The sequence below is a fragment of the Triticum dicoccoides genome, chromosome 5B, assembly GCF_002162155.2.
Source record: "Triticum dicoccoides isolate Atlit2015 ecotype Zavitan chromosome 5B, WEW_v2.0, whole genome shotgun sequence".
In the NCBI taxonomy this organism is placed as follows: Eukaryota; Viridiplantae; Streptophyta; class Magnoliopsida; order Poales; family Poaceae; genus Triticum; species Triticum dicoccoides.
The window spans coordinates 512,401,444-512,419,155 of NC_041389.1; positions in this window are offsets into that span (position 1 = coordinate 512,401,444).

The following is a 17,712-nucleotide window of genomic DNA, read 5'->3' on the forward strand; positions in this document are numbered from 1 at the left end:
GAGGGAGACGGCGGCGAGGCGGGGCCGAGGGAGACGGCGGCGAGGCAGGGTCGGGGGAGACGGTGGCGAGACGGCAGCGAGGGGGAGAAGAGAGTGGTGAATTGGGGGAGGAAGATCTCAGGAGGGAATCAGGCCGCGCGGGGGGTTAGGTGAGAATAGATTTAAGAGTAGCGTGGGAGGGGAAAACGCGTTGCTGCTAAAATCGGTAGTAGTAGCGCCTTTTCTACTACTATACCTAGCACGTCGGGAACGGTGTGGCAATTATAGTAGTTACACGTTCAGTTCCTGCCGCGCTACTGCTAAGGGGGTAACAGCAGCGCGGTTTTGGAAGAAGCGCTACTGCTAATTAGCAGTAGCGCCTCATTTTAACACGCGCTACTGGTAAGATTGTGTGTATAAGGTTTTCCCTAGTAGTCATAGTGTTACTACCCCTATCGAGTGTGTGAATAGAGCAACCCTAGCAAGCAAGCGCGGAGGCTCCGGCCTATATATACGTAGTGGGGTAGTTTTCCTTTTTCACTCCATCAAAACAGTCGTTTAAAATTGTTTACTACTACATGCCAGGTCACAGTTTTTTTAGTTGTAGATTGTTTTTTGAGATAGCTACCCGCTTGTTCCAAGTGGTGTTACAGTGTGCCAGGTCACACTTTGTATCGTTCAAGTCTGGTACTACAAGTCCCTCCATTAAATGAACAACCACCCCCTCATAAAAATTGTGAACAAGCCCACGGATAAAATTAGCGGAAACATGGGTTGCCCCAACATACATTATTATTTATATTTTCTACTCCACATGTCATAGACACAAAAATAATGTGTCATGGACACAAAAATTGTGGCAAGATTCCCTTAGGCAAGACAAAGTGTGTCTAACAATTTGAGCAACTCAGGTTAGGCAAGTCTGGCAAGTGTGGGAAAAATAATGTGGCAACATAAGACAAACATAATCACAATCCAAACAGCCCCATAATTTTTTGTGACATGCATGAAAATTTGGTTAGTTAAATTTATAGTCAAAATTTGGCAAGGTGCATGAAATCAACACATGCAAGTCTCAAAAGGAAAGTCATGGCATGCATGCATGCGTTGTACTCCCTCCATTTCCAAATATAAGTCTTTTTAGGGATTGCAACAAGTGACTACATACGAAGCAGAATATGTCTACCTACGAAGTAGTCCATTTGAAATGTGTAAAAAGACTTATATCGAGTGCAGTGCTTTGATGTGTCGCATCAACTCGTACAAGACTGAGAAATTTGATTACTACAACGCCCTCTCCCTTGTGGACTGAGCTCCGGTGCCTTAACTGCACCTGCCTTTGGCTCCATGACACGAGGGCCAACCACCTGTTGGGCCCACTTGTCATAGACGCAAAGGCAGGAGCAGTAAGTAGAAGCTTTCGCTACACGCTATCCCTCCCGCACGAGGTGGACGGACATGCATCAGTGGATTCGATACTGTAGAAGTAGGAGTAACATCATTGTTCGTCTTCTCGAAGAGGTGAAGAGCCAAGCGCAACCCGAACATGGCAGTTGTGAACGCTCGCATGGTGCGGTGCCTTGGAGCACGCATATAGTAGCCAGGCTCTTGCACGAGACAAAATTGCTATTGTTTAACAATTAAACTCCATCATCCATTGGTTGATACTCATTCTGCATAGATCCACGCATTTAGCACCGTTTCCTCCTAGGGTCACCAATGTTTATTTGCTAATTAATAGCATTGCTTGCAATGAACTAGCCATTGCAAGTCATTAAAAGAATGCACACCTGTCATCTCTTATTTGTTGATATGTCAAGAAACAAGAAACACGGTAGAAGTTAATGCACCGCGCCTAAGTGTTTTGGGACTATTTGGTTTTCGTAAGATGACTTACACACCTAGACGGAGGGAGTAGTATGGCCTTGTAAACCGGAAAGGAGTATTTGCCTTTCTAGATATTTCAACAAGTGACTAGACTACACCGCGTGCAGCCGTGCAGTACTCCCTGCCTTCCGGTTTATAGGGCTCAAATATCAAATCTCATGAACAAAGGCATTTTGTAATTGGAGGAATGTATCTCGTACTACTTTACAAAACTACTCTAATTAAACTCATGCATTAATTACATAGTTCTCTCATTTTCCTCTCCGCCTTGGTCGCGGTGCACAATATTGAGCACTCCTATATGACTAGCCACTCTATCTACATGCGGGACATTTCAAAGCATGCGGGCCCACGTGCCATCCACCAAATCACAGCGAGGTGCTACAGTCGAGACTCACCTGTCACCCTGGTGTGGCCGTCATGACCCGTCATATCACAAAACCCACAACTTTACCAGCAGTGGTAAGGTGGCCTCCAAGTTGTACTGGACGAAGCAACCATCATTTCACTGGAACGCTCGTTCAAGCCCTTTCTTCCCTTTCTTGAAGAAAACCTCACTCCAGGCTACTCACTTCTGCCATTTTTCTTCTGTACCGACAAAGGAAAGGTGGGCGAATGATACATCTCCAATGTATCTATAATTTTTTATTGCTCCATGCTACTTTATCTACTATTTTGGACTATATTGGGCTTTATTTTCCACTTTAATATTATTTTTGGGACTAACCTATTAACCGGAGGCCCAGCCCAGAATTGCTGTTTTTTGCCTATTTCAGTATTTCGAAGAAACAGAATATCAAACGGAGTCCAAACGGAATAAAACCTTCGGGAACGTGATTTTCTCACCGAACGTGATCCAGGAAACTTGGACCCTGCTCCAAGGAATAGCCATGGAGGTCACGAGGGTGGGGAGCGCCCCCCCTTGGCGCGCCCCCTGCCTTGTGGGCCCCCTGTTGCTCCACCCACATACTCCTTCCTCCTATATATACCTACGTACCCCCGTCAGATCAAATACGGAGCCAAAAAACTAATTCCACCACTGCAACTTTCTGTATCCGCGAGATCCCATCTTGGGGCCTGTTCCAGAGCTCCGCCGGAGAGGGCATCTAACACGGAGGGCTTCTACATCAACACCATAGCCAGTCCAATGAAGTGTGAGTAGTTTACCTTAGACCTTCGGGTCCATAGCTAGTAGCTAGATGGCTTCTTCTCTGTTTTTGGATCTCAATACAATGTTCTTGCCCTCTCTTGTGGAGATCTATTTGATGTAATCTTCTTTTTGTGGTGTGTTTGTTGAGACCGATGAATTGTGGGTTTATGATCCAGCTTCTCTATGAACAATATTTGATTCTTCTCTGAATTCTTTTATGTATGATTGAGTTATCTTTGCAATTCTCTTCGAATTATCCGTTTGGTTTGGCCAACTAGATTGGTAGTTCTTGCAATGGGAGAAGTGTTTAGCTTTGGGTTCAATCTTGCGGTGTCCTTACCCAGTGACAGAAAGGGTTGCAAGGCACGTATTGTATTGTTGCCATCGAGGATAACAAGATGGGGTTTTTATCATATTGCATGAATTTATCCCTCTACATCATGTCATCTTGCTTAAGGCGTTACTCTGTTTTTAACTTAGTACTCTAGATGCATGATGGATAGCGGTCGATGAGTGGAGTAATAGTAGTAGATGCAGAATCGTTTTGATCTACTTGTCTTGGAAGTGATGCCTATATACATGATCATACCTAGATAACCTCATAATTATTCGCTTTTCTATCAATTGCTCAACCGTAATTTGTTCACCCACGGTAGAATACTTATGCTCTTGAGAGAAGCCACTAGTGAAACCTATGGCCCCCGGGTCTATTCTCATCATATCAATCTCCATTACTTTATTACTTGCTTTGTTTTCACTTTGCATCGCTATATCAAAAATACCAAAAATATTATCTATCATCTCTATCAGATCTCACACTCGTAAGTGGCCGTGAAGGGATTGACAAACCCTAATCATGTTGGTTGCAAGTAGCTATCATTTTGTGTAGGTACGAGGGACTCATGCGTCATCTCCTACTGGATTGATACCTTGGTTCTCAAAAAACTGAGGGAAATACTTACGCTACTTTACTGCATCATCCTCTCCTCTTCGGGGAAATCCAACGCAGTGCTCAAGAGGTAGCAAGAAGAATTTATGGCGCCATTGCCGGGGAGTTTGCGCAAAAGTCAACTATACCAAGTACCCATCACAATCCCTATCACTCACATTACATTATTTGCCTCTCGTTTTCCTCTCCCCCACTTCACCCTTGCTGTTTTATTCGCCCTCCCTTTCCCAATCTCCTCCTCTCTTTCTCTTTTGCCTTTTCTCATTTGCCTTTTTGTTTGCTCGTGTGTTAGTCTACTTACTTGTTGCAATGGCTCTCCCTAAATTTGGTGATCTTCACCTTAAAAGGCTAGAGGAGATCAAAAGTAATGTCAGAAAGTTTATGGTTTTGCAATTCGAGCATAATAGTTTCTTTAGAAACGAGCTTAAGGAACAAAAATGTTTTATGAGTTATATGAATAAAGAACTCGATAATATGTCTAAACAATTCAATGGTATAAGAGCTCAAATGGCTTGTCTTGAAAAGATGACCGCTGAAATTTCGGATATGCAAGCTACCATAGTTAATAAGATGGCCGCTAAACCAAATTCCTATGAAAATCAAGATGAAGATCTAAAAGTTATTGATGTGTCCCGTATTAAATCTTTGTTTTGCAATATGAATCTTGATGAAACTGAATATGATCTTCCTTTACCTAGAAGCCATTCTAAGAATTCGGAGTTTCTAGATCGTGATGATGAAATTGGTGAAAGTGGGATTGAAAGAAATAAAAATCTTGATGTTGCTATACCCACTATTTTGGATCTCAAGGAATTTAATTATGAAAATTTCTCTTTGATTGGATGTATTTCCTTGTTGCAATCCGTGCTAGATTCTCCTCATGCTTATAGTCAAAATAAGGCCTTTACCGAACACATAGTTGATGCCTTGATGCAATCATATGAAGAAAAACTTGAGCTGAAAGTTTCTATCCCTAGAAAACTCTATAATGAGTGGGAACCTACTATTAAAGTTAAAATTAAAGATTATGAGTTTCATTCCTTGTGTGATTTGGGTGCTAGTGTCTCCACTATTCCCAAAACTTTGTGTGATTTGCTAGATTTCTGTGACTTTGAAGATTGCTCTCTAAACTTGCATCTTGCGGATTCCACTATTAAAAAGCCTATGGGAAGAATCAATGATGTTATTATTGTTGCAAATAGGAATTATGTTCCCGTAGATTTTATCGTTCTTGATATAGATTGCAATCCTTCATGTCCTATTATTCTTGGTAGACCTTTTCTTAGAACGATTGGTGCGATTATTGATATGAAGGAAGGGAATATTATATTCCAATTTCCCTTGAGAAAGGGTATTGAACACTTCCCTAGAAAGAAAATAAAATTACCATATGTATCTATCATGAGAGACACTTATGGATCGCCTACCAAAGATGGCAAAACCTAGATCTATCTTCGCTTTTATGCCTAGCTAAGGGCGTTAAACGGTAGCGCTTGTTGGGAGGCAACCCAATTTTATTTTGTGTTTTTGTTTTTGCTTCTATTTAGGAATAAATAATCCATCTACTTTCTGTTTAGATGTGGTTTTCTATTTTAATTAGTGTTTGTGCCAAGTAGAACCTATAGGATAAGCTATGATGATAGTTGATTTGATTCTGCTGAAAAACAGAAATTTTGCGCTCACGAGAAAAACTTCAATAAATCACAGAAACGTGATTTTTCATTGATTCGTTTTGTTGCCGATCAGAAAACAAATTTTCCAGTACGTCCTTTTTTGGTAGAAGTTTTAGAGTTCCAGAAGTTTGCGTTAGTTACAGATTGCTACAGACTGTTCTGTTTTTGACAGATTTTGTTTTTCGTGTGTTGTTTGCTTATTTCAATGCATCTATGGCTAATAAATTAGTTTATAAACCATAAGGAAGTTGGAATACAGTTGGTTTAACACCAATATAAATAAAGAATGAGTTCATTACAGTACCTTAAAGTAGTCTTTTGTTTTCTTTCACTAACGGAGCTCACGAGATTTCTATTGAGTTTTGTGTTGTGAAGTTTTCAAGTTTTGGGTGAATTCTTTTGATGGATTATGGAACAAAGAGTGGAAAGAGCCTAAGCTGGGGGATGCCCTTGGCACCCCCAAGATAATCCAAGGACACCAAAAAGTCAAAGCTTGGGGATGCCCCGGAAGGCATCCCCTCTTTCGTCTACTTCCATCGGTAATTTACTTGGAGCTATATTTTTATTCACCACATGTCATGTGTTTTGCTTGGAGCATCTTGTATTATTTGCGTATTTTCTTGTTAGTTTACCACAATCATCCTTGCTGTACACACCTTTTGAGAGATGTGATTTAGAATTTGCTAGAATACTCTATGTGCTTCACTTATATCTTTTGAGCTTGATAGTTTTGCTCATAATGCTTCACTTAAACCTTTTTGAGCGTAATAATTTTTGCTCTAGTGCTTCACTTATATCTTTTAGAGCACGGTGGTGGATTTTTTTAAAGAAACTATTGATATCTCATGCTTCACTTAGACTATTTTGAGAGTTGTTAATAGCATGGTAATTTGCTTAAAGATGATATACTTGGTATTCAAGATTTGTGAAACTTTCTTTTGAGTGTGTTGAATACTAAGATAAGTTTGGTGCTTGATAATTTTTTTGAGATATGGAGGTGATAATATCAAAGCAATGCTGGTTGGGGTGATTATGAAAGAATGCTTGTGTTGAAGTTTGTGATTCCCGTAGCATGCACGTATGGTGAACCGCTTTGTGATGAAGTCGGAGCACAATTTTATTTATTGATTGTCTTCCTTATGAGTGGCAGTCGGGGATGAGCGATGGTCTTTTCCTGCCAATCTATCCCCCTAGGAGTATGCGTTTAGTGCTTTGGTTTTTGATTACTTCTAAATTTTTGCAACAAGTGCATGAGTTCTTTTGATTAATGTTGAGTCCATGGATTATACGCACTCTCACCCTTCCACCATTGCTAGCCTCTCTAATACCGTGCACTTTTCACCGGTATCATATACCTTCCTCAAAACATCCACCATACCTACCTATCATGGCATTTCCATAGCCATTCCGAGATATACTGCCATGCAACTTTCCACCGTTTCGTTCATATGACATGCATTACTTTTGTCATATTGCTTTTTGCATGAACATGTAGTTGATATTGTATTTGTGGCAAAGCCACCGTTCATAATTCTTTCATACATGTCACTTATGATTCATTGCATAAACCGGTACACCAACGGAGGAATTCATATAGAGTCGTATTTTGTTCAAGTATCGAGTTGTAATTGTTGAGTTGTAAGAAAAATAAAAGTGTGATGATCATCATTATTAGAGCATTGTCCCAGTGAGGAAAGGATGATGGAGACTATGATTCCCCCATAAGTCGGGATGAGACTCCGGACTTGATGAAAAATAAAAGAGGCCAAAGAAGCCAAAATAAAAAAAAGGCCAAAGAAGCCCACCAAAAGAAAAAAAATATGAGAGAAAAAGAGAGAAGGGACAATGCTACTATCCTTTTACCACACTTGTGCTTCAAAGTAGCACCATGATCTTCATGATAGAGAGTCTCATATGTTGTCACTTTCATATACTAGTGGGGAATTTTTCATTATAGAAATTGGCTTGTATATTCCAATGATGGGCTTCCTCAAAGGTGCCCTAGGTCTTTGTGAGCAAGCAAGTTGGATGCACACCCACTTAGTTTCTTTTGTTGAGCTTTCACATATTTATGGCTCTAGTGCATCCGTTGCATGGCAATCCCTACTCACTCACACTGATATCTATTGATGGGCATCTCCATAGCCCATTGATACGCCTAGTTGATGTGAGACTATCTTATCCTTTTTGTCTTCTCCACAAACACCATTCTATTCCACCTATAGTGCTATGTCCATGGCCCACCCTCATGTATTGCGTGAAATTGAAAAAGTTCGAGATTTCTAAAGTATGAACCAATTGCTTGGATCGTCATCGGGGTTGTGCATGATTAAATACTTTGTGTGATGAAGATAGAGCTTAGCCAGACTATATGATTTTGTAGGGATAACTTTCTTTAACCATGCTATTTTGAGAAGACATGATTGCTTTAATTTGTATGCTTGAAGTATTATTACCTTTATGTTAATCTGAACTTTTGTCTTGAATCTTTCGGATCTGAATATTCATGCCACAAATAAGAAGATTTACATTGAAATTATGCCAAAGTATCACTCCGCATCAAAAATTCTTTTTTATCATTTACCTACTCGAGGACGAGCAGGAATTAAGCTTGGAGATGCCTGATACGTCTCCAACGTATCTATAATTTTTGATTGCTCCATGCTACTTTATCTACTGTTTTGGACTATATTGGGCTTTATTATCCACTTATATATTATTTTTGGGACTAACCTATTAACCGGAGGCCCAACCCAGAATTGCTGTTTTTTGCCTATTTCAGTATTTCGAAGAAACAGAATATCAAACGGAGTCCAAACGGAATAAAACCTTCGGGAACGTGATTTTCTCACCGAACGTGATCCAGGAAACTTGGACCCTGCTCCAAGGAACAGCTGTGGATCACGAGGGTGGGGGCGTGCCCCCTGCCTCATGGCCCCCCTGTTGCTCCACCGACATACTCCTTCCTCCTATATATACCTACGTACCCCCATCAGATCAAATACGGAGCCAAAAACCTAATTCCACTGCTGCAACTTTCTGTATCCGCGAGATCCCATCTTGGGGCATGTTCCGGAGCTCCGCCGGAGAGGGCATCTACCATGGAGGGCTTCTACATCAACACCATAGCCTCTCCGATGAAGTGTGAGTAGTTTACATTAGACCTTCGGGTCCATAGCTAGTAGCTAGATGGCTTCTTCTCTCTTTTTGGATCTCAATACAAGTTCTCCCCTTTCTTGTGGAGATCTATTCGATGTAATCTTCTTTTTGCGGTGTGTTTGTTGAGACCGATGAATTGTGGGTTTATGATCCAGCTTATCTATGAACAATATTTGATTCTTCTCTGAATTCTTTTATGTATGATTGAGTTATCTTTGCAATTCTCTTCGAATTATCCGTTTGGTTTGGCCAACTAGATTGGTAGTTCTTGCAATGGGAGAAGTGTTTAGCTTTGGGTTCAATCTTGCGGTGTCCTTACCCAGTGACAGAAAGGGTCGCAAGGGACGTATTGTATTTTTGCCCTCGAGGATAACAAGATGGGGTTTTTATCATATTGCATGAATTTATCCCTCTACATCATGTCATCTTGCTTAAGGCGTTACTCTTTTTTTAACTTAATACTCTAGATGCATGCTAGATAGCGGTTGATGAGTGGAGTAATAGTAGTAGATGAAGAATCGTTTCGATCTACTTGTCTTGGACGTGATGCCTAGATAACCTCATAATTATTCGCTTTTCTATCAATTGCTGAAGAGTAATTTGTTCACCCACCGTAGAATAGTTATGCTCTTGAGAGAAGCCACTAGTGAAACCTATGTCCCCCGGGTCTATTCTCATCGTATCAATCTCCATTACTTTATTACTTGCTTTGTTTTTACTTTGCCTTTTACTTTTCACTTTGCATCTCTATATCAAAAATACCAAAAATATTATTTATCATCTCTATCAGATCTCACCCTCGTAAGTGACCGTGAAGGGATTGACAACCCCTAATCGCGTTGGTTGAGAGTAGCTATCGTTTTGTGTAGGTATGAGGGACTTGTGCATGATCTCCTACTGGATTGATACCTTGGTTCTCAAAAACTGAGGGAAAAACTGACGCTACTTTACTGCATCATCCTCTCCTCTTCGGGGAAATCCAACGCAGTTCTCAAGAGGAAGTAGTGAATGAGTTATGCTGCTATATTTTCATTCCAAGAATCTTCTTTTTGCGAAGCACCGACCGATTCTCACATCCTATTCTTTTCTCATTTTCATTGCTATTGTGGTTTCCTTTCGATTGCTTTTTGTTTGTCAGTTCATTGATGGATCCTGGAGCACTAGGCAGAGAGTTGCCGGCGGACAACCCACTGGAGACAGTGATCTCCAGGAAGCGAGCACCGACCAACGAGTTGACCATGTTGGCGGGCCAACCCATCGAGATGAAGAACTCCAAGAAACAAGCACTGGCCAAAGAGTTGAGGATGTTGGCGGACGAACTCCTCAGAGAAAGTTGGAAGAACAGCAAGGGCCCCACCTTGCCTACCCCAGGAACTCTGATTGCCACCTATGTGAGGCTCAAGACCGAGTTTGAGGAGATAGTCGCCATTGAGAAGCAGTATTCCCCTGGCAAGGCTATTGCCCGCATCGAGGACGAGAGATGGCGCCCAGAGGGATGAGATCCCCCGGTGAGCTGCACAAGGTAAAAAATAATGTCTTATTACCATAGTTGTGGTTTCTGATTATTTGCAATGTGCTTGCTAATATATTAGGGTTGTGCAGGAGCCGGTGGACGTCCTTGATGATTTCGATGTCGTGGCCCGTCCTGTTGGCATCGCCCCAGAGATCAATTCCGATGCTGCTGTCCATCCTGTGGAAATCTCCCCAGAGATCGATTCCAATGTCGTGGTCAGTCCTGTGGACATCGCCCCAGAAATCGATTCCCATGCCGCTGTTCGTGCTGTGGTCATTGCCCGAGAGATCGATGGCAAGAAATAGTTGGTCACGCTAATCCTTCAGGGTAGTTCGCATTGCCCTGTGTTTAATTACCAGAACGATGCGTGTTATCAAACCATCTTAGAAGCTAGTGCACTGTCTTGTGTGGGAGGCTCTTGCTACTTTTGTTTGATAGTGAATCATGCGATGAATCATGCGAACCCTCTCCGAGTTATGGAAACAGATGTATCCTCACCAGCTTTTGATGTAATATATGGCATGCTTAGATGTAAGTTTGAACTGTTTATCATATCAGCAGGGCTTGTTTTATGATTCTTGGTGTTAGTAGGCTAGCTACTGTGAAAGCTATAGTACTTCCAAAACACTCACTGAAGAGAAACATTGGGGCTGATGAGCTCGTGGTACCCTTATACTTATCCCTCGTCGATCAACCAATAGCCCTGGCTCCTAAAATTGTAGGCATAGCGATCGATCAGACAATAGTCGACACGGATACATTCAGGCCTCATTTGGTTCATAGGGTAGGAAAATCGTAGCAAAAGTATAGAGAACATGCAACACAAAATCATAGCAGTGCAGAGATGTACTCCCTCCGTTTCAAAATAGATGACCTAGGCCGGCTAGTTTGCCCTAGTGGGTTTCAGTGATATGACGTGGCACAGTGACGTCCAGCCTTCGCATGTGGTAGCAGTATTGTGGGTACAATAAGTTTTCTTGAAGAAGCGGAATTCAACGAAGTCATGATGGTTCCTTCGTCCGAACAACTTATAGTGGGAAAGGTTGGGCCTGCGATACGACCGGGGTAGACCAGGATAATTTTGTGCATGGAAGGTGGACCAGGATGGTCGATGTCCCACATGTCGGCGAATGAAAGTATTATTTCCTTTATAGAGGACGAGCAACGTGTATTCATTGTTTATTTTTTATGAAATCTATTGTATCCACTGTTACTCCTTGACTTTGTCAATGCCTCTCTCTCCTCCACCAATGTGGGGACTACTTGATATGCATGCGACCGACAGCTGACGTCTTGAGGGGCCAGGGCGGTCAGAGCGGCCTCCGGAAGCGGCCCGGACTCCAGCATGGCCCACCTCGCATTATCACCATATATTTCTTGGAGTCCGTGCGCGGCGGCCGGGCGATCTCTTCTCCCCCCCCCCCATTTCTCTCTTCTCAGCCGACACCCGCCGAGCGATTAGATTTCGGCTATCGACGGTTTATTCAATTACAGTCCCACATGTCAGTGAAATTGCAAGACAATGCGTGTCCCCTCTGGTGAGCGGCGTGCGAGCGAGACAGTCCGGGGTGCGACGCGTACGCGTCGTAAGTGTGTCGTCTTTTCCTTTAGAACTTGCGAAGCATAACATTTTCGCACGATCGATCGATAAAATGGCGAGATCGGTGCTTTCCTGCTCGTTAGGCGGGCTAGTTCGAGTGATATGACATGCTACAGTGTCATCCACTTGCTCCATTTTTATGTAAGCAAGATAAAAATGGAGGACTGTTAGTGATTATAGCATGATAGTTAGGGCATCTCCAGCGCTGGCCCACAAATTTACACCGGCATCTGTCCGAGTACACTGATGGATGCCATCCGATGCTGCTCGCATACCTTTCGACAACTATATGAACTAACCGGACGAAATCCATGCAAACAAAGCAAATTTCAAATTAACCGGATGAAATTCATTATATTTCGAAAACTTTTCCTACAAACCGGACGAAATTCATTACATATTTCGCACAAACCGTACTAAAACCTACTGTAAACCTAATCTAAACGATCGCCAGCACTCGACCACCATGTCCGGCCATGAACCCGAGAAAGTCGGCCATTGCCTTTGCCTCCTCCTTATCCGCCTCGAAAACCTCCTCCTCCGGAGCACAAGGTTCTGAACATTTCCGCCTCCACGTCGCCGTCAAGCGGCTAATCGGCCGCCTATGTTTACCCCACCAAGCTTGGCATCGACTGAGTGGAGTAGCGGTGGCCTTCCCGGGACCAGAGCGGCAGCGACCTACCATGTACTATTCTTCCTCGCTGCCGGCTACGCCCGTGCACGCGCGCCGGCTTCGTGGTCGTGGCGGCGGAGGGCGGCTGGGGAGTGCCGGCGATCTCCTTCGTTTGCTCCTGCGACAGTATGTCGAAGAGAGCTTTGGAGTGTGCCCAGAGCGGAGCCGCCGATGTCCCTCATCTGCTCCTGCGACAGTACAACTTCGGAGCGCCAGGAGGCCATGGTTGGAGTGGTGCCGACAGAAGGAAGGGACCGGAGGAGAATAAGTGTGGGTCTTTGGCTATGGCTGGGAGCTGAGGCTCAAATTAATATAGCAGGCGAATACAATGAGGTGCGGCAGACGGATGGACAACTGGCGCCGGAGTAGGTTCCTCGGGCGTGAATGCAGACGCTGCTCCAGTGACTTAACTGCAGATGCATTGAGTTACTCACATGTGGGCCCAACGGGCATCTTGCCCGCATGTCAGTGACACACCAATTGCACCTGCAGTTAAGTCCGGTGAATGTGGCATTGACATTCTGGAGAGACGGTGACCGTTTCAGGCGGGAACGACGCGCTAGCGATGGAAGGGGTTTCCGTGTGCAGTGGCACTAAGATCGGTCGCTCACGATAGTACAAACTCCGTACCATACTACCATAGTACCATCTCTAGCTAGGTTGTTTTATATATTGTCGTTGTGATGGACGATATACATGAGCAAGGCAGTCCGAGTATGATCGCTGGTGTTGAACCAGGTGAATACATGCTCGACGTTCACGTAGGCCTCCATCAAACGTCCAAACAGTAATGTCAGGCACCGCCGGGGCGCGCAGGTGATGGGCTCGCCGTTTGCGTTATGCCATGAGCAGGACTTTGATTTAGAGGGCGACGTGCATGCATTAGCATGCTTGGACAGCGTGAGCGTGAGTGTCTGACGCGAGGTATTTCATTTTCATTTGGCTGACGAGGGTGCATTGCAGCGATGAGTCCGTGGTTTGATTCCCCACATACGCATAATTTCGGTTTTTACAGTATTTCTTTCTCCATTGACAGGTAGGCCCGCATAGATAGATAAAGAACATGAGCTGATGAGGCGCATGCGGACTGTTTGACTGGTCAACCAGACAAATACGGAGCTATACGCTGAGACAGTGACCGTATAATCACCATATCTCGTATACAATGATCAAAGTGAGCTATCAAGACAAGTTCGATGACAGCCAATGCATTTTACTCAGAAATAAATGACCAGGATTGAAGGGGAATCCAAATTTGCTTCATCTTCTGTCCTTGAGCTCTTGACAAACCAATGCACCATACGGTTGTCCAGACACTCCACCCCAGAGCTCTCACCAAACGTCGTTCATGCCACCGCACCGCACACTAACCGGTAAGGCAGTGATGGCATCGCGCCACGCCGAGTTCCTCGCCGCCCACGACCGCACACAAAATGGTAGGGAAGCGATGGCATCCCGCCGTGCCGAGTTCATCGCCGCTCGCGACGTCACAACTATGTGGGACGAATGGGCGATAGAGCAAGAGGCGGCCAAAACTGCACAGAGGGAGCAGAAAAGTCAGAAAGCACTCAAGAAAAGAGAGGCCCGCCGTCGCAAGAAAGAAAAGGACGCATGCGCTGCTGCGGAGAGGTCGGCAGAGATCCAAGCTCGGTGTGGTGTCGCCGACAAAGCCGGGAAGGAGAACGACGACGTCTGGCCAACATGTGAGAAGTATTAGTACTAGTAGTTAGTGTGTGTGTCTGTGTCTGAGTACGAGCATGTACCAGTACTACTAGTTACTACTGTAGTTTTTAGAGCAAATTACCAGTACATTAGCCTAGACTAAATGGAAAAATTCCTATCCTATGCATCAAATGGCATCTCTTTCTCTATAGGAATTGAGATGCATGTAATCTCACTTCCTATGATTTTCATATTCCTATAAAATTCCAATCCTATGAACGAAAGGAGGCCTCTGTTGGAGTAACTACTGTAGCTAGCAGTACTGTTGGTACAGTAGTTTTCTTCAAGAAGTGGAATTCAACGAAGTCATGATGGTTCCTTCGTCCAAGCAACTTCAAAGTGGGAAGTGGGATTGTGATTTGATGGCTCATTAGTCATTGTTACTGCGGCGCGACGACCTGGGTGACTCTCCCTTGGAGTTCTGCGTGCATGGCAAGTGGACTAGGATGGTCAATGTCCCGCATGTTGTCGAACGGAAGTATTCTTTCCGATATCGAGGAGCAAGGAAACCGCGTGGTATAGTATCACTGCTGATTGGTTCACAAAAAAATAGTATCACTGCTGATTTATAATTATTTTTTATTTCTGATGAATGCTAGCATTTCAACTCTTACGACGAAGGGTGCCAAACACGGCACGTGCTGGATGTCCCACACGTCAGCGAAAGGAGTGGGACATGAACAGCCTGGTAGAGCGTAGCATAGAAAAAAACAGCGTGGTAGAGTGTCTCCACTTCTTCCACTTCTGGGGAGGAGACCACACGTAGTAGTACTTAGTGGTAAGAACGATACAAAGTGCGACCTGGAGAGAAACACACGTATAGTTGGAAGGTCTCGGGGCATACACGTAAACAAATATAAAAGTTAATATGTGCCTCCAACTAATATAGTAGTAGTAGTAGAGTACTTATGCACGTACTCCATAACATCACCGTGCATTGCACGTACAACATTTAGTGGTAGTACATAGTAAGAGACAAATGCCGCCCAAGAGTTCCCTTCTCGACCCACTTTTGGGTGTTTGGTAGAGTGTATGGAGGGTGCATGAGTCCACACTAGTTTAGCACAAATACACTAGAAGCATGCATGAAGAGAACATGTATGAAGAGGGGTGTAGAGTTGAGCATGCATGAAGAGGGGTGTTGAGTTGAGCATGCATGAAGAGGGAACAACTATGCTGAGACGAGAATGCAACCAAACACACCCTATATGCCACACATGTTCATATCATTTGTGCCTTTCTACTTCACTTACTGCGCTACATTACTCAGGTTCGTACGTCCACTCCTGGGTACATGTCCGTCTCGTAGTTCCAGACCCACGTCTTCTTCATATAGATGGAATGATCCTTGCATAACACGTGCACCTTGATGCTAGATGTCTCGCATGTTGGCAAAAGGATGAACAAAGCTCACGTAAAAATATAGAGTGGAAGAACATAGATTACAGACGACCGAGAAGGAGCAAGGAGCCTCATGGTGGAGCGTCTGCACTCATAATATTTAATATTATTCAGCGATATAAAATTAACCAATCATCTCCAAAGTGGACTGGAAGAGTACGAAATATGGCAGCCCAGTGTAGTTACATCATACTAGTTCATGGCTAACCCACGCTATCACCATATTTCTTGGCTTCCGTGTGACACCTATCTCTAGTAATCCAGCAGCCTGTATCGCTTCTCCCTCCTCGTCTCTATCAAAGTGCGACGGACTGGCGATTTTGCCGTCTATTGAGGTCGGTTAACTCATCACATGTTAGCGACATGCCAAGATCATTCTAAAAAAAATTCCTTTCACATTCCGTTTTCAAAAAGAAAAAAATTCGTTCACGTACAAATTTGCATGTATGCTTTGAGCAACTTGCATGTCCTATACTGCTCCTGTTTGATACTCTAACTTAGCTAGAGGTTAGACTAACTCGTGACTAACCCTGAACTAACTGTAGCCAAAGAGGTGTTTGGGTGACAGTGTTGGATTGACAATAAATGCACTTGATGGAGAGAGAATAGTGATTTTTCAGTGGTCCCAATGAGAACTATCTCTAGTTAGCACCTCTTGGGTGGGATAGTTTTTTTTGGTGGGTTCGGTGAAACTTGCTCCAATTTAAACCCTCGTGCTTGGATACTTTAGGGCTATTTGAGCCCAAACTAGCTCAAACTAACTCTAACCCATGGATCCAAACAGGGCCTATGGCCAGTCTCGACTCGGAGCAGTCGCGTGCACCGGGAAGCGGCGCTCTCTCGGCCGTCGCGCCACTTCAAAGCGGGCGCTAGTGAGAGGTCGCCTCCACTCTGGCTGGGCATTAATGCGGCACTGATGCTCCAGGGTGACGCTGACCGTTTCATGCGGGAAGCGCATGCTGACAAGGTAGTATAGGTTTTGAACCGTTTCAGGTGTAGTACTGGTAGTTTGCAAAACTACTCAATGATTGCACACAGTTTCCTAAGAAATTGTGGTAAAAAACATTACTCCACAGCCTACTTCCCTTCTCCTTCCTCTTCCACCGCCCGCGCATGTCCGCGGGAAGCAACCGGTCAACCCTTCTACTCTACGGACATGTACTCAACCTTTTGCATCGGGATATAAGTATAATGGTATTTTCTTTAGCTAGTGATTTACATGGCCATGTGAACGTGGTTGTGTCAAAAAAATGTCACTTCCTGCTCGTGATTTGTGTTATATAATTACAAGCAAGATTCTCGTGCATTGCACGGAACATCAATATGCATTTTTTTACAAAACACCTGTTGTGATTGACCCATGCAGGAGTAATCCCATGTGTAAGAATTAATGATATCTCGAGAATTTTATCGGAAAACTGGTATCTCGAGAATGTCAACGAAAAAATGAAAGATGAGAGATAAGGCGAGGAGGAGTGGAGCGTGGTGGTGACTAGTGGTCGGAATGGGCGGAGTCATGGGGATGGACGGCGCCGGCAGGCGGCAGCGGCCACCATGCATGCTAGATTGTTCCAGAGACTTATTCCTTTTTTAATTGTTGAGCAATGAGTTTGTGGGAGATAATGATGTGAAGAGAGGTGCGGGTATCTTTGGTAAAATTATCATAGTTTGCTTTCTATCCGTCAGATGTAGATCATACGGTGTGTATTACAAGATGGCAGGCACACCATCATCGCCAACTCGTTTTTTATAAGGGTACAAATGATAAATTTGCTGACTACTAAAGTAAAGTGGAATTTGTCCATGTTATGCAAGTAAATAAAGGTGATTGTTTATCATACGGGTAAGGTTGGATGAAGGGTGGTAGGAACAAATGCTCTGCCTAGAGCATGTGTGTGTGAGATGGAGTCTTAGTGTGTGTGGGGTGTGTGTGTGTGTGTGTGAGAGAGAGAGAGAGAGAGACAGATGGAGTCTCAGTTTGTGTGTGTGTGTGTGTGTGAGAGAGA